The sequence below is a fragment of the Triturus cristatus genome, chromosome 4_2 (assembly GCF_964204655.1).
Source record: "Triturus cristatus chromosome 4_2, aTriCri1.1, whole genome shotgun sequence".
NCBI classification, from domain to species: Eukaryota; Metazoa; Chordata; class Amphibia; order Caudata; family Salamandridae; genus Triturus; species Triturus cristatus.
In genome coordinates this window covers 509,359,743-509,385,734 of record NC_140586.1, presented here as the reverse complement: position 1 = coordinate 509,385,734, position 25,992 = coordinate 509,359,743, and the positions used below count along the sequence as shown (strand labels likewise).

The 25,992-nt window shown below is 45.8% G+C and overlaps 1 long non-coding RNA gene across 1 annotated transcript in view; it reads right to left on the bottom strand.

Moving 5' to 3' along the window:
• LOC146834633 (uncharacterized) overlaps positions 1-25,992 on the bottom strand; it is a 36,249-nt gene that overhangs the window by 2,616 nt on the left and 7,641 nt on the right. The window contains exon 2 of the long non-coding RNA XR_014960316.1: positions 13,508-13,593. This is a non-coding gene — a long non-coding RNA (uncharacterized LOC146834633). The remainder of the gene's footprint in view (positions 1-13,507; positions 13,594-25,992) is intronic.

Here is a 25,992-nt window from a genome sequence, read left to right as displayed (position 1 = left end):
TAGGGAGAGTTTGTGCTTAGGTTGTTAAAAAAAAGTTTCTCTCACTAAAATGTCTTTGTTTCTCCTATATAGAGGTTTCACATCCTTCCAACCTTTGAACGTTTAGCACAATTTGTTTTTGAGAAATCGCTGCACCTTCCTTCCAAACCTCTCTACCTGTCTGCCTCATTAATTGTTTCCTTTTGTTTTTGTTTTAAGGGGCCTTGGACAGTCGTTTAGAAGATTAATGACAGATTGGAGAATGTGTTACAGAGGTTGCGATGAATGGCCCGTTTGCAGTGTTAGGCTGGGGACATAAGTGTTTATTTCTGTTCTATTTCTTTTTTATGTTGTACAGACTATTGATCATGATTTGCTTTTAATTGCATGCTTTATTTTTTTTACTCTTTCCTCTCGTCGTTTTTTTTCTCATTTACTATTCTGCTGCCCACTGCCTGGCTGAAGCTGTGTTGGGAAATAGTGCATGAAGCCAACCATCTTGGCTTTAAATGGTTCAGGGAACGAGGAAAAGGTGTTTGTGTTCGTTCTCCTCCCCACTGCACTGCTTTTATGTCCTCTGTCTTGTGTCCAATTTCCTGTTGCTTGGCTGCGGTGCCATCTCCCTTGATCTGACTTTCCTTTTGCAGCTGCTGGTTATGTTCTGTGATTTGTGCCTTGGTGCATAGAGTGACTTCACTTTAGTAATCCAAGACACAGCCGTGGAAAACAATATTCAAGGGAATTATTTCAGTGTGCTTATGGCAGGCTTCCCACCATAACTGATTGCTGGAAATAAAAAACACCGGAAGCTCACATGTCCACTTCTATAAAATCATCGAGCACAAAGTATTCTCAGGGACAACACTGCTACAGCTTTTGTATTCGTTTTAAGGTCTTGAGCATATGAAAGTGCAAGCTGTCTGCTTTTGAAAGACCAATTGTGAATTTACAGTGGGCTTAGAGCCCATCCAATTGCTCGCCATTGTTTGGCTTTATTGCCACTCTTAGGGGCATATCAGCAACACCCGGCGATAATTATCGCTCAGCGCTCTTAGCGTGAGGATAATTATCGCCGGGTAACGTGGATTTTTATCGCTGAGATAGCGTGCTATTAGCAACGCTTATCCTTCAGCGATAAAAATCCTCACGCTAACTGCCGAACGTGAGATTATCGCTGGAAACTCAGCGATAATCTCACGTAGTGTGGCGTTACCTTGCTGATAGGGACTCACAAACTTAGCCATGATATCCACCTTCCATAGGATATCATGGCTAAGTCAGGCCTGAAGCAGGCGTAAGGAAAGTAGCGATAACAGGGGTTATCGCTACTTTTCCTGACGCTATGCTTCATAGCGTTAGGCTTGCTGATAGGAGAAATGTCGCTTAGCGACATTTCTCCTGTCATGTTAGGTCAGGAACGCCCACTTTGCATCTCATTAGAGATGCAAAGCTGGGCATTAAGATTTTGAGCGCTAATGCAAGGTTTCACGCGTTAGCGTGGCCTTGCTAATTAGGCGATAAAATTATCGCCGCTTTTCATCAGAAAACGGCCGCAAAAGCGGCGATAATTTTTTATCGCCAGCTTGTAGATATGCCCCTTAGTAACTTCCTTTTTATTCATTGCCTTGTGTGAGTTTCCCTTCCTCTTATGTGTTTGTCCCTCCTCTGGTGCATAGCCACTTTGGTTGTATCCTTGCATTGCTCACGTTTTGGAAATCATCTTTCCTGTTTTTATCCGCTCAATAAGAGTGCATGTATTTTTTTCAGCTAACTCCCTCGTGTACTTATTTCCTCATCCTCTCTCACAACACTCTCGGTTGCTCTCTCTCATCCGTGTGCTTCTCCCATGCTTCCTTCATGTTGAGCTCACCCATATGTGCTTCTGCCGCCCGCAATGTATGTTTTCTTGCATGTGTGCTTTTTTCTTGAGTGCTGCTTTCCAACTCCCCACTCTCTTCCCGTAGATACCCTCTCCCAGCCGCCGCTGCTTCCCACTTCCCACTCCAGTTGCTGACCCCTAGTTTATTTTGCTGCTATGCCCTCTTACCATACCCACCAGTCTAACAATTTTTTGCTGCAATGCTTTGCATTACATGTTCACCAAATGCCCTTGCCCTCATTCAGTTGTTTTTAAAATGTTTCCATATTACATTTATTTTTCCAGTCTCTCGCTGCATTAAACTCTTTCTCTGTGCCGCCGTACTTATTTCTGGGCCTTCCATTTCCCTTAATATGACATAAAATGTCAGAAACACCTTTACATTTCCAGATTGAGACTGGCAGGGATATATGAAGCCTCATTTGCCCTTGTATTTCCTCTTACACTTGGCTAGCCACACTTGATGAACGAAGCACATATTGCCAGTCGGTTTTTGCATTTACATGCTTGTTTCATATCGCCCATAAATCTGCATGAATTTATGTGGGCTATTTCTGTTTCATTAAGTACAATGTTCTACTATTAAGTAAGATGATGAAGTTATGAGTTGGGCCTGAGAATTTAAAAAGCAATGCTTGAGTATATCATTTGATGCAGAGATGGTGTGTACATCATTGGCAGCTCTTTAATTTAGCATATCCGCCCAAGTACCCTTTGTGGTACTAGTTGTATATGCACATAATAAAACAAGCATTGGCATAGCCAATAGGCCTCGCTTTTGGGACCTTATAAGTATTTAGTTATGCAGCACAATATCCTTGGTGCAACAACATCAACTGTTGCTTGGCTAAGCACTTATAAGGTCCTAAAGGCGAGACCTATTGGCTATGCCAATGCTTGTTTTTTTTTTTAAAGAAACCTTGTAGAACAATGCGTTTTAAGTAATTATTATTTGTTGAAAGATAGATGGTTTTGAAGACTGTGAGGTGGATATAATCCCTTGCTTCTCGTTGTTGACAGTAAAAAACATCTTGCCTTGTGCAAACGTCTATGTTTTCATCCAATCACCAGATAAACAGCAAACCTCTGTTGAATAGGAGTTGGTCAGTTTAGAAGGTGGGCCTACATGTTGATTCCCTGGGTCTCTTGCATGGGGTTTTACCAAAACAGTTTTCAAGTGCTTTCATCAGGTTCTGGGCCTTCACCACAAAGAAGTCATTTTTATTAAGCTAGATGCCTCTTATGTCTGAGTGAGACTGCGCCCTGGGCAGGAACGTTTTTTTCACTGGTGAATAAACACAGTGGCACTTGAATTGATTTGTTGCTTTGTGCTTCATAAGGGACACATGTTTATTAGATATTGTGAATTTGTGACTTGACCTTTCAGGCATTGAGTATTTTATAAATGTCTTTTTACCCCAGTCCTAATGAAGACCCATTCTAAATTACCTAGGTCTGAAACATTTATAGTTTGGACTGTACAATTTTCTAACGATAATAATTGCAATGGAAATACGCATTATTGAAACATCTCAACTACACCGCAATATACAGTGAAAACTAAACGTCCTTGTATTCTCTGTTCAAGCAAACTTATTCTTCACGGATTTTCACTTAACGGGAGCACAGCGTGAGGATTTGAACACCTGGCACTATTGTGGTTTTATAAACATATGCTATACTATTATGGTTTTGGTAGTTGTTTATGTTTTTGATTTGTCTTTGATATTTTTCTTTTTGACGGGAAAGGTTGAATGGTTGTTGAGCATTTCATGAACAATACATGCCTTTCTAATTGTTCATTCATTTTCTTTTCAAAGACCGAAATTATATAATAAATGAATGTCGTTGGACTTGTTCTTTCTGTTGTAGCATAAACAGTATCTCAATGGTGGCTAGAAACTTGTTGCAACTTTCTTGAGTTTTCTCTTGTTGACAAGTGATTGATTCATATATGGAAGTGAGATAAGGTTTGTTCAATAGGGGGGCAGCATTGTCTTTAATGCTCTTCAGAGCACAAGGTGATTGGAGAGCATTCATATTTAGGTTTGGAAAGAGTTCCAGAGTTTTGTGGTTTGTACAAATAAGGCCCAACCATGCATCGCCTTCAGGGTATGGTTTATTGCACTACCATGTAGCAGGTCATCTGCTATTATCTCCATTTTATAATGTTGAGTCTCTTTATTGGAACCTTATTTTTCTAGAGTTGGCTCCTCCACTATGTTTTGAGAGCCGCTCTGAATAGAAGCAGTTTACCCTTGTCTGATTTACACTCTCTAAAATATTGAATTGTTCATTCTCTTTCTGTATTGTATTTAGATTTGGCAAGAGCTGGGCTTTAACTGCCTATTATTTCATTCTACATAAACTCATCTTAAACTTTCTTTTGTGTGTTAAGTCACTACTACCAATAGATGTTTGGTTAATTTGCTTCCTAACGCAATAATTTGGCTTTCCATGTCTTATTCTCTCAATGTAAGTATTTGATCTCTTGCAGAATCTTGTTCAGGCTATAGCTCTGCTTGACCAATGATCTGTGCAGCCCTGGTCTTTTTAATTCACTGGGCTCAATGGCTGCCAGCATTTAATTGCTTAGAAAACTACTTGAGCTCTGGGTTCAGTTGATGTTAGACCTGGCTTCCTTGACGTGGTTTCCCCTGACTTTTTGCCTCTATCTCCTATATTTTCACACTGTGCTGGAATTCGTTTTTGCTGGCTTAGATGCTTTGGGCACTTTGCCACGGCTGATCAGTGCCAAAGTGCAAGTGCTCCCTTGTTAAATTATTATTGTGATTGGTTATCCATGATTGATATATTTGTTTTACCACTAGGTCCCTTGTAAAGTGCACTGAGTGTGCCAGGGCTGGTGATTCAAATGCTACTAGTAGGCCTGCAGCATTGATTGTGCCACCCACATGAGTAGCCCTAAAATGGTGTCTCAGGCCTGCCACTGCAGTGCTGTTAACTGCAATGTTGTCCTGACCAGTGTACACACTTACCAGGCTTGACCCTTCCCTTATCCTACACATTGGACACCCCTATGGTAGGCCCAAGGTACCCCCATGGGCAGGGTTCAGTGTATGTGAAAGGTAGGACATGTTCTAGTGTGGGTAACATGTCCTGATAGTGAAATACTTCCAATGTTGTTTTTCACTATTGAAAGGCTATCATGCCCATAGGATAACATGGAGAATGCTGTGTAACATGTTTACCTGCATATCTACCCATAACGGCAAGATAGACATATGGAATCTGGTATCCCTGAACTCAGAATTTAATAACACATCTTTTAGTGAAGATGGTTTTTAAATTCTAAGTTTGGAAATAGCACTTTTAGAAAGTGGATATTTTCTTGCTCAGCCTTTCTGTGTGCCTCTGCCTGGTTGTGGGTTCACTGTCTGGTTTGTGAGGGACAAGGGCTGGGGTGGCTCCAGGAGGCTGGGTGAGTCAGCAGCAGGCTGAATAGACCTATCTGCATGTAGAGTGGTAAGAGGAGTAGCACCTGGGTCTGAATAGGGCTGTGCTTGCCTTCCACAATGCTGGCTCCACCTCCTGCGGTGCTTCTGATGGCCCTGGCCCACACTCACAAAGGAAGAAGATGTGCACTGGCAGAGTGCACCCAGTACTGGTTTGGACTCGGTGTAGGACCCCTCACACCTGAAGAACAAAGACTTTTGGGGTATAAATATCTGAGCTGAAACCCCTAGAATTTCCCATCCCCCTTCTGTTTCATAAAGGCTCCCTTGAGCCACTGGGCTGACGAGCTCATGGGAGGCACCTGTGCGCCAGGGAGAGGTACAGAGACCTGAGAGGATTGTGGCAGCTTTCTCAGCAAACCCCAGAAGAATTTTGTTTTATCTCTACTGAAGAAGGATGAAATCCAGAAACACATGTGTCTAGAGATTAACAGCACTAACCTGCACCAACTTTGGTGAGACACTCTGCAAAATTTTAAGTAAGCATTTAAATTGAACTGCATGTACCAGGATGCAAAGGGGCGAACTGTGCTGGGAGGTAGCAGTGTGCTCCCATCCCCCTTCTGTTTCATAAAGGCTCCCTTGAGCCACTGGGCTGACGAGCTCATGGGAGGCACCTGTGCGCCAGGGAGAGGTACAGAGACCTGAGAGGATTGTGGCAGCTTTCTCAGCAAACCCCAGAAGAATTTTGTTTTATCTCTACTGAAGAAGGATGAAATCCAGAAACACATGTGTCTAGAGATTAACAGCACTAACCTGCACCAACTTTGGTGAGACACTCTGCAAAATTTTAAGTAAGCATTTAAATTGAACTGCATGTACCAGGATGCAAAGGGGCGAACTGTGCTGGGAGGTAGCAGTGTGCTCCCATCCCCCTTCTGTTTGACAAGGGCTGGGGTGGCTCCAGGAGGCTGGGTGAGTCAGCAGCAGGCTGAATAGACCTATCTGCATGTAGAGTGGTAAGAGGAGTAGCACCTGGGTCTGAATAGGGCTGTGCTTGCCTTCCACAATGCTGGCTCCACCTCCTGCGGTGCTTCTGATGGCCCTGGCCCACACTCACAAAGGAAGAAGATGTGCACTGGCAGAGTGCACCCAGTACTGGTTTGGACTCGGTGTAGGACCCCTCACACCTGAAGAACAAAGACTTTTGGGGTATACATATCTGAGCTGAAACCCCTAGAATTTGGATTAGGAAAAACTTTGTGATCAAGAATGAATCCCTGCCAAAGAAAACAGCCGGGAAGACTGTGGAAAAGTGCTGCCATTGCTGAGTGTCCGGGAGTTAACCTGCAGTTGCTGTTATTTGATGAGGAAGAGGACTAAGGAACTGTCTGCTGTGTGCTGTGTCCCCATTGCTTGAAGAGAAGCTGTGCTGTGTGCTTTGCCCCCGCTGAAGTATTCCTGTCTCCAAGGGCCTAAGAACAGCTAGCCTCCTGTTGGAAACTCAGGGATACAAATGTTTCTGGGAAATAGAAATCATCATGTCAGCGCGGAGTGCGTGTCTCTGTGCACTGACTGTGGCCTCGTGAACCTTGGCCTGCCTGCCCGTGTTTCACTGACTTGTGTGCTTGTCGGCATACAGCGGGTGCTCTGCCTTGCCTCCAGTGCAAATCCTCTAAGGGACCGTCTCAGCGCTTGAGAATGCGTGCCAGTGCACTACCCGAGACCTTCAAAAGGGGCTGAAATCACCGCCGCCGGCCCGGTACGAGGAAGGAGAAGAGAAACCTAATTGAAAGTCCAGGCCATGAGGTGTCGCCTAGCAACCAGGGGCGTCTCCCAGTGAAGCATTGCCGGCAAAGAAGAATCACCCAGCGGGACATCCGGCGCCGCGAACGGAGCTGCACCTGAGGCCGGGAGAGATCTGCGAGGCCAGGAGAGATCTGCGAGGAGAGAGAGCTTCCCCTACGAGCTGCCAGCACAGGACTACAGCGCCATCCTCGTGACCCCAGGTAGCAGTTCTGATCAAGTGATCAGAACCAGTGCCCGAGACTATTGCGGAGGGGAGCACTGCAGGCGGGCCGTGTCCTGCTGATTTGGGAGTTGTGTCGGCCGGCTCACGCACACACCATTAATGGCATGTGGTACCGGGGCCGGCTTAAAGGAGGCATCTTCGTAAACCCTGCCACCTCACATCGGTTTCAGAGTTGAGGTGCTAAGGAGGACTGGGTAGAGCTATTTTCTATACGCTTTCATGCGGAATACGGAGATTACCCCATCCTTCACCACAAGTACAGTGGGGGCATTGTTGTGAGAACCACAACCTTTGTGGTAGCATTTTGTTTCAGTAAGAATGCCATAATTAACTCAAACCGATCGTAGGGTAAGAGAGGCCCCGCGCACAAGGGGCAAGTGCCCAATGTTGGTAGGAGCACATCTTTTGAGGTGACTTTCCACACGCTGCAAACAAGGGGTTCACCACCATTCTGTAACTACAAGTGCCTCTACTTTTACAAGCCCGTTTTTGCTAAGAAAAGTGCTGGAGTGAACCTTTTACAAAAGAACATTGCTACAGTGAACCATTACTGGAAGAGAATCTATTTATGTATGTTGGATTTATGTCGTTTTGACTCTGCCTAATCAAGATAAAGTGATTTATATTTTTATAAATAACTTGTGTAGCATCCATTTGTGGTGTTTCACTGTGTTACTGTGAGTGTTGGTACAAATACTTTACACATTGCCTTGGGGATAATCCTGTCTGCTCATGCCAAGCTACCAAGGGGGTGAGCAGGGGTTATCAACAGTGTTTTTCCCCCTTACCCTGACTAGAAGTAAGGGTCCCTATTTGGACAAAGGTACTTACCTCTGCCAACTAGAGACCCCCAGATCTAACAGTGGAAAATTGCTTCTCTGCTAGGATATTTGGTAACTTGCTTCTGACAGTGAAACGGTGGCTCTTTATTTATTGTCCCTTCTAAATAGATAACTGCACACCCACATAACCAGGCTAAGTCTACAGTGCTTCTCGATAGACAATTTATGTGTCCTTACTCCTCTCAATTCTCTGGATTAAATATCCTCCATCATTACACTGCAGGATAAATAAGTATATTGCCATATCTACCTCATTTAATTGATTCTATAAGCTAGATTCTTTATTTAGTTTAGTCTGTTTTTACAGCTTCTGCACTTTGAGCAGTTGCTGCCCTAATCGATGCAGATATTGTGTCCTAATTAGGTTCCCTTCCCTTTTTAGGTCTCACTAAGACAGAGCATGCGCTGTCACCAAGCTCCTATGTTTCCTAAATAAAAAAATGCATTGGCAAAGCCAATAGGTCTCGCCCTAGTAAGAGTTATTATTTTATATTTTCTCGGTTCTACATTAGTGTGTGTTTATCGTTAAGTGTAGATTGAGTTATAATGTGTTTTTGTTAATAAAATAGGCTTTAATATTTTACTGCATAATTGATGCATGCTGAATGTATTTATGCTAAGTTTTTACAGTATTATTTTAAAAGCAATACAGAAATGCTTGATGTTAGATAACCTAATTTAACAAAAAACTCCCGTCAGATAAGTACCTGTTGATGTCAATTGCGGTAATATTGAGGTAGAGTCAAAGACCTAGATCAATGTTTCTGAATCGCCGGTAAGACTGGGGCAGAGTCGGTTACATGACAGACAGTCAATTGCTTCTGAAGAGCCGCTAATATTAGGGCACAGTCATTGATTTGGGAGACAGTGTGTTTCAGAAGAGCCAGAAGAGCTGGGACAGAGTTGGGCACTTGAAAGACAGTTTGGTGCTCATGAGCTAGCATCACTAATCTAACAAAGACCTCAAGTCAAGCGAGTGCGTTTTGGTGAAAAAGCCCATCTGATTCATCTTTACAAAGCCTTGACAATATTATTTTAAAGGCACTATCACAATCCTAATTTAACAAACAGTCATGTGAGTGCAGTTTGATGAAAAAGCAAACAGCAACACGACGGAGAAAGGACATTCCTAAAACACAGGCAGAAACAAGCATTTACAATGCAATGGTCTCGGCAATATTATAGGTAGAGCTATTGGTATTGCTCATTACTTTTTTATCATTTTTGTGTCCCTAAATAAATGGCATTGTCATTTCTATTGGCATTAGTTTTTTTTTGCATATGTGATACCTATTGCATTAGCAGAGAGAGAGTGAGGTATTGAAATAGAGAGTGAGGTAGTGAGAGAGAGTGAGGTAGATAGAGAGTGAGGTAGTGAAAGAGTGAGTTAGTGAGTGAGGTATTTTCTGACGTAGTGAGATGGAAACAGTGAGTGATGTTGTGAGATAGAGAAGGATTGAGGTAGTGAAAGAGAGAGTGAGGTAGTGAGGGATGTTGTGAGGTATTAAGATAGAAACAGAGAGTGATGTAGTGAGGTAGTGAAAGAGTGAGTGTAAGTGACTTAGTGTATTTGAGAGAGAGAGTGAGGTAGTGAGATAGAGAGAGTGAATTCGTGAGTTAGAAAGAGAGAGTGAATTTGCGAGGTAGTGAGAGAGTGATGTAGTGAAGTTTTGAGAGAGTGTGTTGTGATATAGTGAGGTAGTGAGAGTGAGATAGAAATAGATAGTGATGTAGTGATAGAGAGTGAGGTAGTGAGATAGAGAGAGAGTGCATATAATGTATTTTAACCTGCGTGATTGTTGGGAAATCTGACGTACATACCCCTCCCCCCCCCCCAATCTTCCTGAAGAAGCTACCCCCTGTGCATTTTGCGAGGCTGACTGCAAATAATCAAGTCCTGTATTTCACAAGATGCTTTGACCAATAACCACTGACAAGAAGAGCTTGTGCCCCAAAAACTTGCCCAGGGCTGTCTGCCTTGCAGAATTAGCAGAATACCTGGGTTATTGTGGATATTGATTATTGGTATAATATTTTCTTATATAGTTTGTATTTTCTGAATATTCATAGGGTTTCAGAGACTTTTTATCAGTAGGCGATTTGGGCATGCGGTATTGATGTATTTTCTGTTTTTGTCATAGTACTAGAGTGCATGGCAGCTTCTGTTAATAGATTATTGTTCCTGAATATTGATAGAGTGCCTGTGAATTTTAATTAATGGGTTACTGTTTCTGAATATTGATTGTGTACGAGGCCTTGTATTGATAGGTCTGTTTCTGGATGGGGTGTTTGGGACATTGTACGAAAAGATTATGTCTTTGTTCCTTACAGGTCTGTTCCTTCATGGAATCCTTAGATCAGGGGACACCAGATTGGGCGAGACCACCCGTGGTATTCACTGGGAGTGAATCAATGTAAAAGGCCTGCACATGGCCTGGTCATTTCTATATTGTTACTGTTGTGGCATCTTGAATGCTTAGAACCAACCACTCATGCACAAAGGTTTTCTCCTTAAGCCACTCACTGGTATAAAACTGGGAGTGGGGGATCCGAGAAGTGGCATGTTCACCCCCTCTTCTGGGCGCTATATCTGATGCCGTTTCAGATTGAAGTACTGGATCTTACCCAGGAAGAGTGGCATAACTAAGGCCCCCCGCAGTGCGGGTGGCCCCCTCAGCACAGTAGCCTGGCCTGAGAGCCCCTGAGTGAGAGGGGTGGGGCTTCAAGTTTGGGGACATCACTCCCCATGAATACTTCTGTAGCCTGGCCCGTGAAAGACCAGGAGAGACAGGCCCTCTGCAAGAAGGAAGCGGTGGGAGGTGGGGAAGGGCGGTCTGTGTGTGTGGTGTGTTAGCCACCGAGCCCAAAGTTGTGAGGCTCCCAAGAGGCAGAACTTCAGATGGTCGTTAAAACATAAAAGGAAGATAGACTCGTGAACATGTGTGACGCAGGTCTCGGAAGTGAACGAGAGACTGCGGAACTGTGAGGATAAAACCACCCTAACCAGGCTCGGGGTGTTTTGTTTTAGGAAAGGAACAATGCCGGCGGTTATGGTCGCTCCTGGTGACACGAGGGAGCACCTGAGACACACAGCAAAGGGCGCGTGCAGCTCTCTGCACACAGGCCACACACAGCAGCCTCTAAACACTGTTCTTCTGCATGAACTGCCAATGCCGTATTCAACCCTAGCTTTTAACCAACTTATCAATCAGTCAGGGGCTTGTAAAGCGCTACTACTCACCCATGAGGGTCTTAAAGCACTGGGGGAGGGGGGGGTAATCTTTGCTTTAAAGACTCATGGGGGATATGTAGGATGTATGACACTCTCGGACTCAAAACAAACAGAGCTGAAACAGGCGGTGCTAGGAATTTTTTTTACGGAAGGCGCTGGTTGTGGTGCCAAATTTGGTTTTGCCCTTGGCGCTATTTACACAAAGCCCCCCATGTGTTGGTATGCTTGTTGGGGTGGTTGTACGCAAGGTGGATTCTAGTATGCCAATGGTTGCGAATTAAGAGCTGGCAGCTGTTGTATTAAAGCAACGTTCCACACAGCACTTAGCAGCGCTGGCGTAACTCAAAATACCCCCCTCCCCCACCGCAAGATGTGATGGGGGACTGAGACTCCCACGTCACAAATATTCAGATGTCTGGGGCTGAAAGGGGCCCTTAGAGATTGGGGGTGGCTGCGTTTGGCCCCTGACACTCTGTGGATTACTGTGCCGTTCCTCTCAGGTGCTGTGCACACATGGATGACTCCACCTCCCTCGAATCCACACAAAGGCGGCCGGGCCCGCTAGATAACAAGAGCGTGTCCGGGAGGGCCTGCGCCCTTCCACGCAGGGCTGAGAGCCAAACCCCGGGGGTCAACACTGTGGAGCCGCGAGGATATCAGCGAGATTCTGGGGAGGGGGGTGGGGCAAGGGGCATACACGAGCACACAAGCTTCTCTAAATAAAAAAAAACACATACTACTCAGGCAGTTTCAAACCCAGCAATCGCGCACACAGTAACCAAACAGGAAGAAGCAGCCACCACGGAGGCAGACACACAAACTACTGCAGAAGCAGCCACACAAACAGACACAGCACATGCATAGACACATTGCTAATATCACCCGCATGACTTGGCTCGAGATGACAAGGACGCTCCCTTGGCTCGCAGCCGACACCGTGCCAGCCATAGATGCCACCGCGAGGCAGCGGTGCATAACTGGGGAGCGAACTGGTTCCGGGACAAGAGGCTAGAGAAGTCTGAAGAGAGCGCACTGAAAAGGAGATGGCGGAGCGAGAAGGGAGCGAAAGAAAGGGAAGAGAAAACGAGAGAGGGGAAACGCACGTGGGCAACTGAGTTTTATGGCTCCGGCGGCCATGTTAATGTGACAACCCAAACAAGGCAGAGCAAAAGGCAAGCACACCACTGCCTTTCTCCGAGGCAAAGCAGAAATGCCTCGGAGAAGCGCAGTGGTGTTTTCGGATTCGGGGGCGTGTTTCTTTTTCTCTCCTCTTGCCATTGGCTGGAAGAGAGAAAAACACGCCTAAAAAGGGCGTGGCTAAAAAGTGGAAAGAACAGCACGGAACACGCCCCCGAATCTGAAAAAGACGGAGCCTATTTGGAGGGACGGCTCTCTCCTCCAATGGCTGGCCTCCGTTTAGGAAGCCAGCCAATGGAGGAGAAGCAAAAAGAGAGGCGGGCTAAATAGCCACTCTAAGAAACATAAGATCTCCGGACTTCCGGTTCTGCCTTCGGCAGACCGGACGGTCCTCGACCTAACAAACAAAAACTGGGGTGAGCGCTTTTTAGTCAGAAAGCACATTGGAGGCAATTTTATAAAGCTTTTTCATTTTTAGTTTTAAAACAAGACAGCAAAGCATGCTGTTAACGTCCCTAATTTATGACAAGGCTCACGTTGGTGGAACGAGCTTTGTTCTGAAACCGCGTGCAATGCAACTTTATGAAGCTGTTTAAAACTACATTGATAAACAATACAGCAATACTTAATGTTACCTGAACTCCTATCAGGTGAGCACGTTTAAAACAACACGACAGAGGAAGATGAGACTACTTTCCTAAAACTCGGGCAGAAACAAATTTTTAAAAAAGTGTGCCAAAACAAACCTAAATGCACAGAAGTGAAATGCTTCAAATAATAGGGGAAAGATTCATGGAAGGGAGCAGTACACAAAATGGAAGACAAAGAAGAAAGATTAACAACATGGAAGCAAGCCTTTTCGAAGGACTCACAAAGTAATAAATGAAAAGTGATGGGTGGGCTAGATACAGCATGTCTTGAAGAGAAAGAGCATGTGCTGCCTAGGTGAGAACAAAAAAGAAAAGGGCTAAGAGTCTTCCCATTATTTACCATATGTTGGTGCCATCATCACTCTCATTTTGTTCCTTGTCAGTGTTCCATCACATGCTGGCTTCCCTCCCTCTGTGTATTTGTACCTTTGACAGAGCATGTAACAAATAGTGATTAATTTTTTAATCAGTGTCCCTCTATTGCTCGTTTTCAGATTCAGAAGAGTTAAAAACCTCTGTACTTTACACACGCACATCATAGCTGCAATGAATTAACTGGTAAAGATAAAAAAACAGTAGCTTGAAGGCCCATGTAGCGAAGCTGTACATTTTCTTACTTTGTCCTCTTTTCGCACAATATCATTACTGTTGTGACCTTTTGCACATATTTGTGCGCATGACAATGTTGGATTAGTTTCTCTGAAACTACTTATGTTTACACATCTGGCTTCACATAACATTTTCACAATGCCTAGAATGCCAAGTACAAGATCTCTATGCACGGGCTACAAATGTTGTATTATCTTCATCCACGGGGCAACAGGCTATCAACATATCCATAACATTACTGATCTATACACACATTGCAAGGAGGCTTTTTATTATAAATAATAAGCATCTCAAAAGAATAGTAGGTGAGGCATTTCAGCTGACACCGAGGGTCCCTGCATGCTGAGACTTGACCATGCAGCATTCTGACATCTCCGTGAGGGTTGTCCAATTCATGACAAGGACAGGGTCCTACATTCTCTCCCACCAGGTAATGGGGGTTAGATCGTCTCTTGTGGGATTCTTGGCTTTACACCTACACACACTCTAGACACACACAGAGTAGGGTTTGCATAGTAGGAGTACACCTGATTACTACCTTGTATTATATGCCTTCATATATACACTCTCTGAGCACCGTACTAAAAAAACACAGTGAAAAACATCTGCTATTTACTCTTTTCGTGCTTGTAATCAGTTTCATTTGCTTCTGTCCACTGATTATCACAGCAAATGTATTTTAAGGCAGAATAACGTTGGTTCAATAAATATATTGAAAATGTCCCAGTGTATATTCTCTATATCTTTTCGCAGAGACCAAACGAGCATGAGTGACTGGGCAGAAAGGTCCTGATCTCTGAGGGGTCACGGTTGTCATGTTTAATGGTTGCCCGAAACCATTTGCTCCCTATTCAAGTTAGGGGGGCAGGTGGTAGCACTGTGAGCTAGCTGGTCTCTAGACCAACATATCCTGCTGGGGGTGCCCGGAATCAGTCTAGGCACCTCACCCAAATTTTAAATTGTCCAACAAATGCACAGATCCTACGGATTAGTGGAAACTACACAACAGCCTCAGGGTTGAAGTATCAATTGCCTATTTTCTAGTCAGGTAAAGCATTAAGAAGCGTGTGAGCTTTGAACAATAACTTCAACTTGGACTCCGGCACCCGATTTAACTGTGCTCAATGACTATAGACAGCAAAAGAAAAGTGGCATCCATTAGTTAATTACTTAGGTAAAAAGTGGCCATGTTTGCAATTTGGGATCGTTTTAAACTTGTGAACATGTGCTGCATAAGTGTCTTGCAAGATGTGGTAGGCTGCATGCGTTTGAGCTTGCTGCAGACTATGTTTCTTTTAATATCAGGAAAATGAACTGTAAAAACTGCCCCAGCAGTCCATAAAACAGGCCCACAAACAGCCTAAGAACAGCCCACACACAGACCTGTCAGGCCAACCGATTACACAGTGCTTGGTTGCCCTATATGCCAGTCCAAACCCTGCATGCGACCCAGGCCTATGTCTATTGTTCAAGTGGGTAAAACATAAAATAAATTTCAAACTGATATGAAAAATAGTTAAGCTGCAGCTCTATGTGCATGTCTTTGTCTGTACCTTGGCTATATGTAAAATCTACAGAGTTACCAGATTGTTCTTGGTCAGGGCAGCCCTGCCAATTTTTACTGATCCATGAATGATGTGCTGCTCCAGTCCAGGTATTTTCTCTGAATTCAGAGCCTTGTAGTCTTTTTTGTTCCTTTGTAAAACAGGACTACAGATACCAGAAATAAAAGAGAAAAAACCTGCACTGGAGCAGCATTGGGAATCTTAGCATCTATGTTAGGGTTCTCCATCCTAGTGCACGTTCACATTCCTCCACTGTCTGATCACGTGTTCCGCTGTGTCAATATGCTCTTGGCTAGTTGACAACAAGCTCGGTGTAATGGCTCATCATATAGTTGTGCCTCTCTTGATCCACGAGGTCCTGGCCATTGAAATATTCATTAGTATAGGTGTTGGAAGTGCATGAGGTGATCCTGGCTCAGTGTACATTGTCATATTGTTAAACATCTAACGAAGCCTGGCTTTTCCAATGCCATCCAATTCTGAAGAATGAGTGAACATCTAAATATATCAGTTCAGTTCAATTCAAGGAACTTTATTCTATATGTATAAAACAACCATAAAGTATTCAGGAGAAGCGAAAAGACAAATCACAATTGCACATGATTATTACGGAAAGTTAAAAATAAAAACAACACCCAATGCACATCAATATATAACAACTATTCATGGTAAAGGAAAATATTAAAATATTTTTTTTTTTAAATTGATTCCAATTTAAAATCCATAAAACCATCATGGTATCGGTATGACAATACTTTTGCGTATATTAATTGCATTTGTAATAAAAAGTGCAACATTAACACAGACCTTCATATCATTTAACTAAAGCATATATTTCAGAGCAGCAGTATGCAATCTGATAACTTGTGCAAGCAAGAGAGGTTTTAGGTAGTGGCGCCTAAAACTTAAATAAAAGTCACAAAACTGTATAAAGTGCATGGTGCTTTGCCTGCTGTGGCCATCACAGGGACCAGTGGTCGTATCAGGGACACATTTTCATGGTGGGAAAGGCAACTAAATGATGAGCGATTCCCAGTCTAAATCTAAATAATACAAAACGATGCATTAATTTAGAGGTATAAGTTAAGTAGTCTTGGCATCCCTCCTTTAACGTAAGTGTTAGATAAAATGTAACTGTTGGTTTCCCTCCCTCACAATCCATCCGGGCTTACCATTTATAAGACATCAAGGTTTCTTTGATGGACTGTTTGGTAAGTGATACTACTGATAAGGGGTTAGTTTGGACTCACATCTTGAATAGTTTAATATAAAAAAAGTTAATATAAACTTAGCCAGGGAATAACCAGACAAAATAAGCGTTTGAGGAAACTATTTTACTCAATCTGAAGCACCTTACTATTGTAGTGGCCCCACACACCGGCTCCATATGTGGGGATAGCTAAAACCCTGGCCCTATTGATTGCTATCATCTCCGTTATCCGCTTGGAGCCCAACTTAGCTGAGAATCTAAAAATTCCATGGGTACACCTGTTCATCTTGCCTCTAACATTTGTAACTTTCTGGAACTATGAGCCATTGTCTGAAAAGGTAACACCCAGGTAGCAAAAGGTATCAACAGTAACTACTGGGGTTTTATCCATAACAAACATTCGGCATTTCTGGTGCCTTGCCCTACAGATCATTTTATACGTTTTATTTTTCTTAACAATCAATTTCCAAAGGAGTTCATTAAATGCTGTTACCTCATCGGGGTCCTAGCCAACAAAACAACATCATCTGCATACAAGAGCACTGGTGTAGGACACCCAGCAACTTAAGGGATGCCGCTTGTACTCCTTGTAGGTCCTTGTACACCCCGTTGATAAACAGGAAGAACAATAAGGGGGCAATTATACAACCTTGCCGAATACCACGTTTAACAGCAAAGTTGTTGGTACACATTTGCCTCGTGGACCATAACGTATTTTACACACTAATTTCTCATTTAACCTTGCAAGAAAGCAAACGATGGGCCTGGGCATCCCTATAGAGAGCAGAGTTGACCAAAGAACAGTGTGGTCAACTAAATTAAATGCGCTGCTCAAATCTGCAAAGTAGAGATACAGTCTACCACCTTTAGCACATGTATATTTACCTATTCATAGGTTGAAATTCACACATTGTCATAGTGTCCCCACACCTTTCCTAAAACCAAACTGTACAAGCGAATGTATTGAGCATTCACATGCCCATTCTTCCTATCACTTAAGTAGAACTTTGATCATTACTTTCACTGAAGAATCTAAAAGGGATATTGGGCTATAATTCTTTGGTTCTGATTTATTGCCCTTCTTATAAATTGGGACTAGAGTGGACATTCCCCATGAAGGTGGAATCACTGTAGTCACAGCCATATTAAAAACTTGGTTAGAATTGGGCCCCACAAGTCAACAACAGCCTTAAAAACATCCACTGGGAACCCATCGGGACCTGAGCTTCGCCCTCTTTACTTTCCTTTAATGCCAGTGAGACCTCCTCTATCATAATATCCAGAGGTAAGGGAACCCAGGTTGACTGCTCCTTCCTTAAAATAGCCTCCATTTGTGGAGTCAGAGAACTAAAAATGTCCATAAAGTGGGCAACCCAGGCATCGCATGTAACATGCGATAACAACTCAGGGAAAGAATCACCCATTAAAAAGGGAGAGTTAACAGTATCCCAGAAAAATGTATTATCTGCTGTATCTGCAACCCGTGAGAATTTAGACCAGGCTTATTCTTGGAGTTCTTTTTTTCCTGGCAAGAAGGACATCTTTAAAGTTAAACTTAAGAGATGTAATCAATAAGTTGTCTCTAGGTTGACTATGGAGGGCCAATTTCATATCTTTGGAGGCTGTGGTACTTGCTTGGTAAAACCAACTTCTACGTTGGGCATGACCTGTTTTACTTGGGAAGATCAGGAGATTGTTTATTATGTTAGTGATGCCAATAATGCTAAAGAGTAACTGGTTAGGAATAACTTAATCTTCAAGCAGTAGATAACATCTCTATAGCCCTTAGAACAGATGTCACACTTAATTTGAATTGGTTCCGCTTCATCCCACTTAAGGCTGGCCCGTTAGGTCTTATAGGGGCAATGTCAGTAATACGACTTGGTGAGGCATCGCTGGCTTTGCCCCAGAAGAAAGCGGTCAATACATTACAAATATGGTCACTACATATTATATCCAGGTCAATCTGTCAATCTGACCAACCTAGTGTACCCTGTTTTTTTGCTAAACCTCCTACATTCCAGGTCGCAATTTTGTAACCACCTTCCAGTTCTGAGCCAGTGCTACTAGAAGGTATTGAGTTAGTTGAAACAACTCTTTCGGTTTTATAGTCCACAATATTATTCATAAGTGGCAATGGGGCAATAGCTAGGATATCAGGAGTACTACAAGGTACCTTTGGTGGCAGAGTTTGTGTCCTCTTCTTACCTTCACAAATTGGGAGCACATTCATCATATGTTTCCCTATCTTATGTTAATGTCCTGGAGATTGCTCAGTATTTGGTACCTATTAGGAACCACCAGGGGCTGACATTGGGGATCTTCTAGGACATGGTTATTAAATGTTGGTCTTGTCCTCCTCGTCTGAGGCTCTGGAAACTGGAAATGCATGTAAAAGTATTCCAAGGGCTGCAGTGATATATTCTGTTCCAATTGTGGTTGAGGTGCCATCTCTGTTAAATCTCCCTTTGCCGACCTAGGGGCCCTGAAGTTGATTATGATACAATCTCCTTTACAGTGTTTTCTCAGTGGGGCAATCCAACTCACTCTCCCTGTAAGCAAGATTTGATGGGCATCACCTACTGGGTATTGGAAATTCCTATTGAGACAGCGTACCACTCTAATGAGTAAATGAATCATGAGTTTATATTTGATCTGGGCGCGGGGGCATTAACTAAAACTTCCACATATAGGCAACATTTCAGTGTAAGTTGATAGTAACATGGGAAGTCACTCTTTTGGCATTGCTTGCCCTTACTGGGTGATTTTCTTGAGAATGTGCCTCTAGACGTGAGGCATCAATAAATGTTTAATGCATGCTGTTCACAATAGATTGCTGTGACAAGTGCTGCTCTTGGGCCGTAGAAGCAGATGGTCTCTCGCGGCCCCTGGAAAACACAATACCAGCTTCCTGCGGCTTCTCAGTATTAGCTCTAGATGCCACTGTATTAGTCCATGACAAATTAGATGTTATAGTTGCTGCTAGTGACTTGTCAGGGGCCCCTGTCGATTTCCCCATGGAGGGATTAAAATAGTATGTTCTGATATGTTCCACCTCAGTCATCAGGAGCTCTAACTTCTCCCAAATTGGTACTAGCAAGGCCTGCATTCTGAAGGTTCTTCCTGCCAATAATGGTGCCCATTGTAGGCACCCCTAAGAGTGCTTGATCAAGTCACTGCCACTGCACATGTTGGCGTTATGATCGAGGGAGTATGCGCTCCCACAGTTATCATGGGGAGCTTCCAACATTTTCTTTTCCTTTTGGGTGTGGGAGGACAAATAATGGAAGCACTATTATCAAATTTGAAAATTGATTAGGGAAGCATTTGGCAAGTAAAAAGCATTTTGGGATTGCATCGGGTGTCAATGTATGTGCAGAAACTTTCACAGAAATACCATGTAGTCCTGAAATCATACATATTTTTTTAATTTCAAGTAAAGCATTACTCATCCCATGACAGGGAATAAAAATGTAAACTCTAGAAAAAAATTGAACGCCATTCAGTAAAGCTACCCATACCACGCATATGGTTTATTAGTAAATTAAAAATCACAATAAAGACGATGAAAGTGCAAAATGTGTTTCAAAAGTGTATTGTGGCATGCAAACCCTCACTTCTAAGTGTAGTGACCTGCAAGTCACTGTTCTATTGTTTCTTGTGACACCCACTCCCCGAGGGTTGGCTTACACTCCACCCCACACCCATCCAACACAGGCATCACAGAACATGTGACCCGGGTAATAAAAGGGGCCGGGTGCATGTGCCCTGGGCCAGTTTCACTAACTATATTCTAGTGTATGTGTCATCATTCCATGGGCATGGGGACCTAGGGCTCCAACACATTACATTGGTGATGAGCAGGTTGGACAGGCGTGTGCTGCTGCCTTGTGGGTGGATAAGGGGAAGAGAATAGCCTGAGTTGAGGGCACCCATGACAACACCAAGGCGGAAGGTGAGCCGGTGGCGGCGCTTTGAGTTGGTGCGTCGAGCTTGCCCTCAGAAACAAGGAGGGGTAACCTGGCCATGTCTGCTGCCTGTCGCGTCCCCGTCGCCAAGTGCTAGCCGACCCAGTGGGCAGAAGGTGAGCCCGTGGGGTGACAGAGGTGCTATGGGGTGTGGCGTAGTATCCATGAAAGAGAAGAGGTCAGCCCCAGATGTCCTCAGTGAGGCAAAACCCACCCGGCACCTGAGTAGGGGTGATAAGGTGCAGCAGGACGGTGTTGTTCTCGGCAAAAATGGGTGGAGTGCTAGGGACGCTGACCCTGAAGAAGGAGATGACCGGGATGACAGCCAGCTGAGTGCATGTGACAGAAGACAGTCAGCGGAAAGGCTGTGAGCCAGCATACTGCACGGTGTGTGAAAAGTAGCAAGTGCGGTGTGGCCAGCAGAGACTGGAAACTACTGTGGAGAGGCCCGGCACTCAACAGGGACGATGATGCAACCAGCGAAGGAACTGCCTGGCCGCTCATGCTCGTGAACAGAGGCGACCAGCGGCATGTGTGAGGGGCCAGCAGCGGAAGTGAGGAAGCTGCAGCGGAGTGGACCGGCACTCAGCCGGTAACTGAGCGGCAGCCGGTGAAGGATAGGAGGGGCTGCTCATGTGCCCTTGTGAGGCAATGCCCTGCAGCATGATTGACGTTGCCGAGGCACTTCCGACACTGAAAGTTTTCTGCCTGCTGCGGCAGTGAAATCGACAGTAAGCAATGGGGCTACCTGGTGTATGAGAGGAGGCAGCAGGGCTCAGAAGACAATAAAAAGGAGCGCTGCCCTTACCTGGCGGCCAGTGAGGCTGAAGTAAGTGGGAGGGGCCGCTGTAGAGAGTGACCCACCCAAAGAAATCAGTGAGAATGTAGGGCAGCGCAGGAGAACCTTCCGTGATATAGGGCAAAAAGTTGGCTGCTGTGCTGCATTTGTCTCTGTGGCACTAGTGAGAGCAGCGGCAGCCAACAGAGCTGGAGAGCTACTGGAATACACAATCAAGTGCTACACTACCACCCAGTAGCCACGGGGAGTCACTGCACCCATGAACAGAGCACAGACAGACTGTCACAGCACATGAAAGGCTGCTGCGACCTGAAGGTAAAAGTAAATGAATGACAATGCAATGAATAAGCAGCTCTAATGCAGCGTGATTCCCCGTGTTCAAGTTAAGCTCCCACATGGCAGAGGTGTCCAACGTGACTGCCTCCTCAGTGCTCAAAGGAGGATGGCAACAAAAAGACTAAAGTGCCTGGGAGAAGTACAGCAGTCTGCAGTGTGCGAGACTGATGTGGCTAGTATGTGAAGCAGCAAGAGCCACCTGTGGTGTCCAGCGAGGCCTGAAGGAAACATTAAGAGGGAAGGCTGCTGAGAGCCAATGGCCATGGAAAGCAGAGTAATAGAGAAGTGGACTGCTGCACAGGAAAGGCTGCTGTGATCACACCAGTGGAATTGAGTTGGACACTGGCAAGAAAGGAATCTTGAGGGAAAAGGCTGCCGGAGTTTGTATGGAGGAATGCAGTGACACCTAATAGCCATGGGTGGTCACTGCAGCAGTAAGGACACCAGTGATTACTGTACCTGGATGGCAGGTGTGGTACAGGGCAACAGCCCCGGGCAGCAAGTTCTCGAAGGACTGAATAAAGTGCGCAACATGTGCGCCCAGAAGCAAAGGATGCCACCGCAAGTGGTGGGAGCACCCTCAAGTGAAGGATGGAGGGCGCACAGTCAAAAGTGCACCGAAGATCGCAGTGGAAAAGATGATTGTCCCGGCTGGAGCCTGAGAGTGAGAGCTAGGTGAGGAAGAGGGCCCATGTTGCCTCAGAGAGATGACAGAGAAGTGGACCTACAAGAGGTCAGAGAAGATGAACTGTGAGAGGTCAGAGAAGATGACATGCGAGAGATCTGAGAAGATGACCTGTGAGAGGTCAGAGATGACAACCTATGAGAGGTCTGAGAAGAGTGATTTGAAGTTGAAAAATGACCTTGGAGAGGCCGTTGAAGGAAGAAGGTCACAACAAGTGGTCTGGTCACTGGAAGAGGAGAAAGCATCGTCCGAGGAGCAGGACATGTCCGGGGTGACCTGTGTGAAGTGTACATCACTTGGATAAGCCTGGTCAGAAACGAAGAGGATAACTTGATGGGACCAAACCACTTTGTACAGTGAAAGAAGAGGAAACGTAAGAAGGGTGGCATGAGGCCACCGCAAAGTGAGTTCAAAGAAAGAGGAACAATGAAGGGTGTGGTTAGACATCTGGCACACCACAAGGTACAGAAGACAAAAACCTGGCATCTGCAGATGTGAGCAAGCTGGACCATTTGTGACATCCACCTTTGGGGGTCACACAAGAGACTGGACTGTGGTCCTACTCGGACGTTCTGAGTGACCTCAGACGTGAGGTCTAGAAGAGTATCAGACCACTCCACACCAGACCTTGACGATCCAGGCACAAGGGCCTCAGGGACAGCTGATGAGAGCGGGGTCCCGAAATTAGAGATGAGTCTACAGCAGCTCCCCCGCAGGTCCAGTGGCGGCTGGTGACATTTGAAAGTGGTGAGCGTAAAATAATTGTCGCTCTGCCGTGTGGCAAGCGAGCAAGCACAAACAACCTAAGGGGGATTCGGCGGGGTTCTCCCCCCTAGAAATTTTTGAAAAATGAGTGGAAAAAAGGTGCATTTGTAAGCAAATTTGAGACTCACTTCTCCCAAAATTAAAGCAAGGTTTGTTTTTCAACATAGATACGGGCTTGAACAGGTGACTTGCTAAATTATAAATCCAATTTCAGCAAAAGACTGCTTATAAGCACCACAGTTTCAAAGACAATACAAATGGGATAAAAATAATTTTCACAGGATCACACTGTTTAGCGAATAGAAAAGAACAGAACTAGCGCTCTAGTCTTCTGTCTCCAAAACCAACAATTAATTTACTCACTCAACCACAACTCCAATCAGAGATTGTTGCTAACAAATGTAACACAGCCAAGAGTTTGAGGTCTATCTTTTCAGATGTAACAGCTATCCATCGCTTATAACACTACAATTTACCAACCTCTTCACGATGAACACAAAATGCCGCTGACCGCGGCCCCTGCAGGGGGCCAATAGGCGGTCGGCGCCTTAGTGGCCCCGGGGCACCGGTCACCCCTCCCCACCCCCTGGGGGCGGGGACGCAGACCGGAGCCCCCCTCCTCGGGCTTGGCCGGAAGTGACGCGCAATGCGTGTCACTTCTGGCCCTGATGTGAGGGGGAGGCTATTTAGCCTTCCCCCACCCTTCCTGGCGACCTCTTTGTCGCCCACCTCGCCTTCTGATCGGTCGCAGTCTCCTTCGGTCGTCGTCCTCGTCGCTGCGATCTCGGCCCTACCACCATCATTCGGCTTCACGAACAACGGTGAGTCTTGCTCTACCCTTCCCGCCCGGCCCTGTCCCTGGGCAGTACCAGGTCGACGGGGCCCTGTGGCTCGGATGGCCACGGGTGGGGGGGGCGCAAGTGCGGCCATGGTGGCTCGATGGACGCTTCGTCAGGGACGTAGCGTGATTGGGGAGGCCCTGGCGTTGCGCGCGAAAGGGCGCGAAATTTATGGCGTGGTTCGAGGGTGGGAGCGGCAAGGTCGAGGTGGCGGTTCGAGGCTCGGCAATCACGCTGGGCGTTCTGTGATGCTGGGCAAATCCATTCCACAGCCACGGTGGCTTGCTGTCTCAGTAGAGAGGCCAGCAAGCAAATGGGCACGGTGGTCGAGTCTCTCTCTCATAGGACGATATGGGGCGTACTGGTTGCAATGCAATGAGAGCCAGCACAGCAGGGAATGCCGGCGACTGATCTCCCCGTGCCTAACAAAGGTGAATGTGCCCGGCTGGAAGGCAGCTGGTCCTACATAAAGCGCCGACATGCTTCCCTTGCGTTTCACTCAGGTCCGGTCAGGGACACACTAATTGAATCGTGTAACCGTGTGTCTGCCGGCCTTTCGTCCCCTGGGGGCGTGTTTGCCAATAATGGCGGACCTTGCGCAAGTGAGGGTACATGGGAGCGGCTGGCCGGCCGCTTTCTGTCATTGTAAATCCTCCCCCCCCACCCCCAAGGCTACGATGCGGGGGGGGGCATGCATTGTGAGCCTCCGCTAGCACTGCCCATGGCAGGATTCCAGAGGCGCTCATGTCGGGAGCCCTGCTCTGCTCCAATCCCTTCAGGCACTGGGCGGAAGGGCGCGTCCGGCTAGCCCCGTCCCCGGCCACCACCGTGTCAGGCAGTTAGTTCCGACTGAACTTACCACCCCGTGACTGGATAATTGCCCCCGCTGCGGGGTAAATGTGGCCACAGCTGTGGGACAGGGGTGAGTGTAGGCCTCTACTCCCGGCCACACATCACCGAGCTAAAGGGCAGTTTTCATGTGAGCAGCGGGGACGGACGTCTCTCTTGAACCGATGCACATTTAGGAAGTAAATCTGCTGGCTCGGGCCTCTTCAACAAGACTAGGTGTTTGTGCTATAACCCGAGCTCGGCAGCCACGCCGGCTCCCTGAAGGCGACATTTCATACCGCTGACATTTAATGCCCTAAAATTGGCTTGGGATAATGGTGTCCTGTGTAGGGCAGCGAGGGCAACCCCTGACAAACATACTTAAAATAAGAAACGCATTAGTCCCCAAAGGGTCTCTGGAGTTCCAACTTGTTGAAATAATTATTTGCCTTTAGGGCACCTCCTGTTCCTGCATCTTCATTCCCATTCTTCCATGCATCTTATCTGCTGCTCCCAGTTGGTCCGGTGGAACCGGGTTCGAATCTGCGCATGAAATATCGCTTGTGGCGGTACATGTGAAGTACCGGACCGGGCACGGGTGCGCGCGTGTTCGAGGACGTAGCCTCGTGTTTCTGCGGGGTGGCCTGCGAGCAGGACGCGGGTTTTGAGAGGAAGCGGGTTCCGGCCCGCGTGGTCGCGTCCGCATTCGCGGGTGTCGAGCTAGCGCGATCCGTGACATTTAGCAGGACGGGCATTAGCTCACATGGTAGAGCGATCGCTTAGCATGTGTGAGGTAGCGGGATCGGTGCCCGCATTCTCCAAGCAGCTTTGTTTGGTAGGATTGCATTTGAAATCCTCGGGCCTGGATGTGTAATGTTATGACGGTGCTCAAGATTGGGGACATTTCAGCTGGTAGCAGCGTACTAAGCTCCCCGTGCCTGGATGTGTAATGTAAATACGGAGCTCACGTAAAGTGCTCCAATACCTACGGGTCGATTTCACTTCCGGGTCGAGTATATAAATGTGCAGGCTGTAATTGCTGGCTGCCTCAATGCAGATACAGGATACATGGGTATGCATGGTTCATAGGTTTTCCCACGTGCCCACAGTCACGCGCATTAGGCGATTCCGGACATTACGACACCCCCCCTGCACCTCTAGGCGGCCTACCATTCTAGGGGCAAATATATACATACCCGGATGCAGGCATTCGCGCATCCA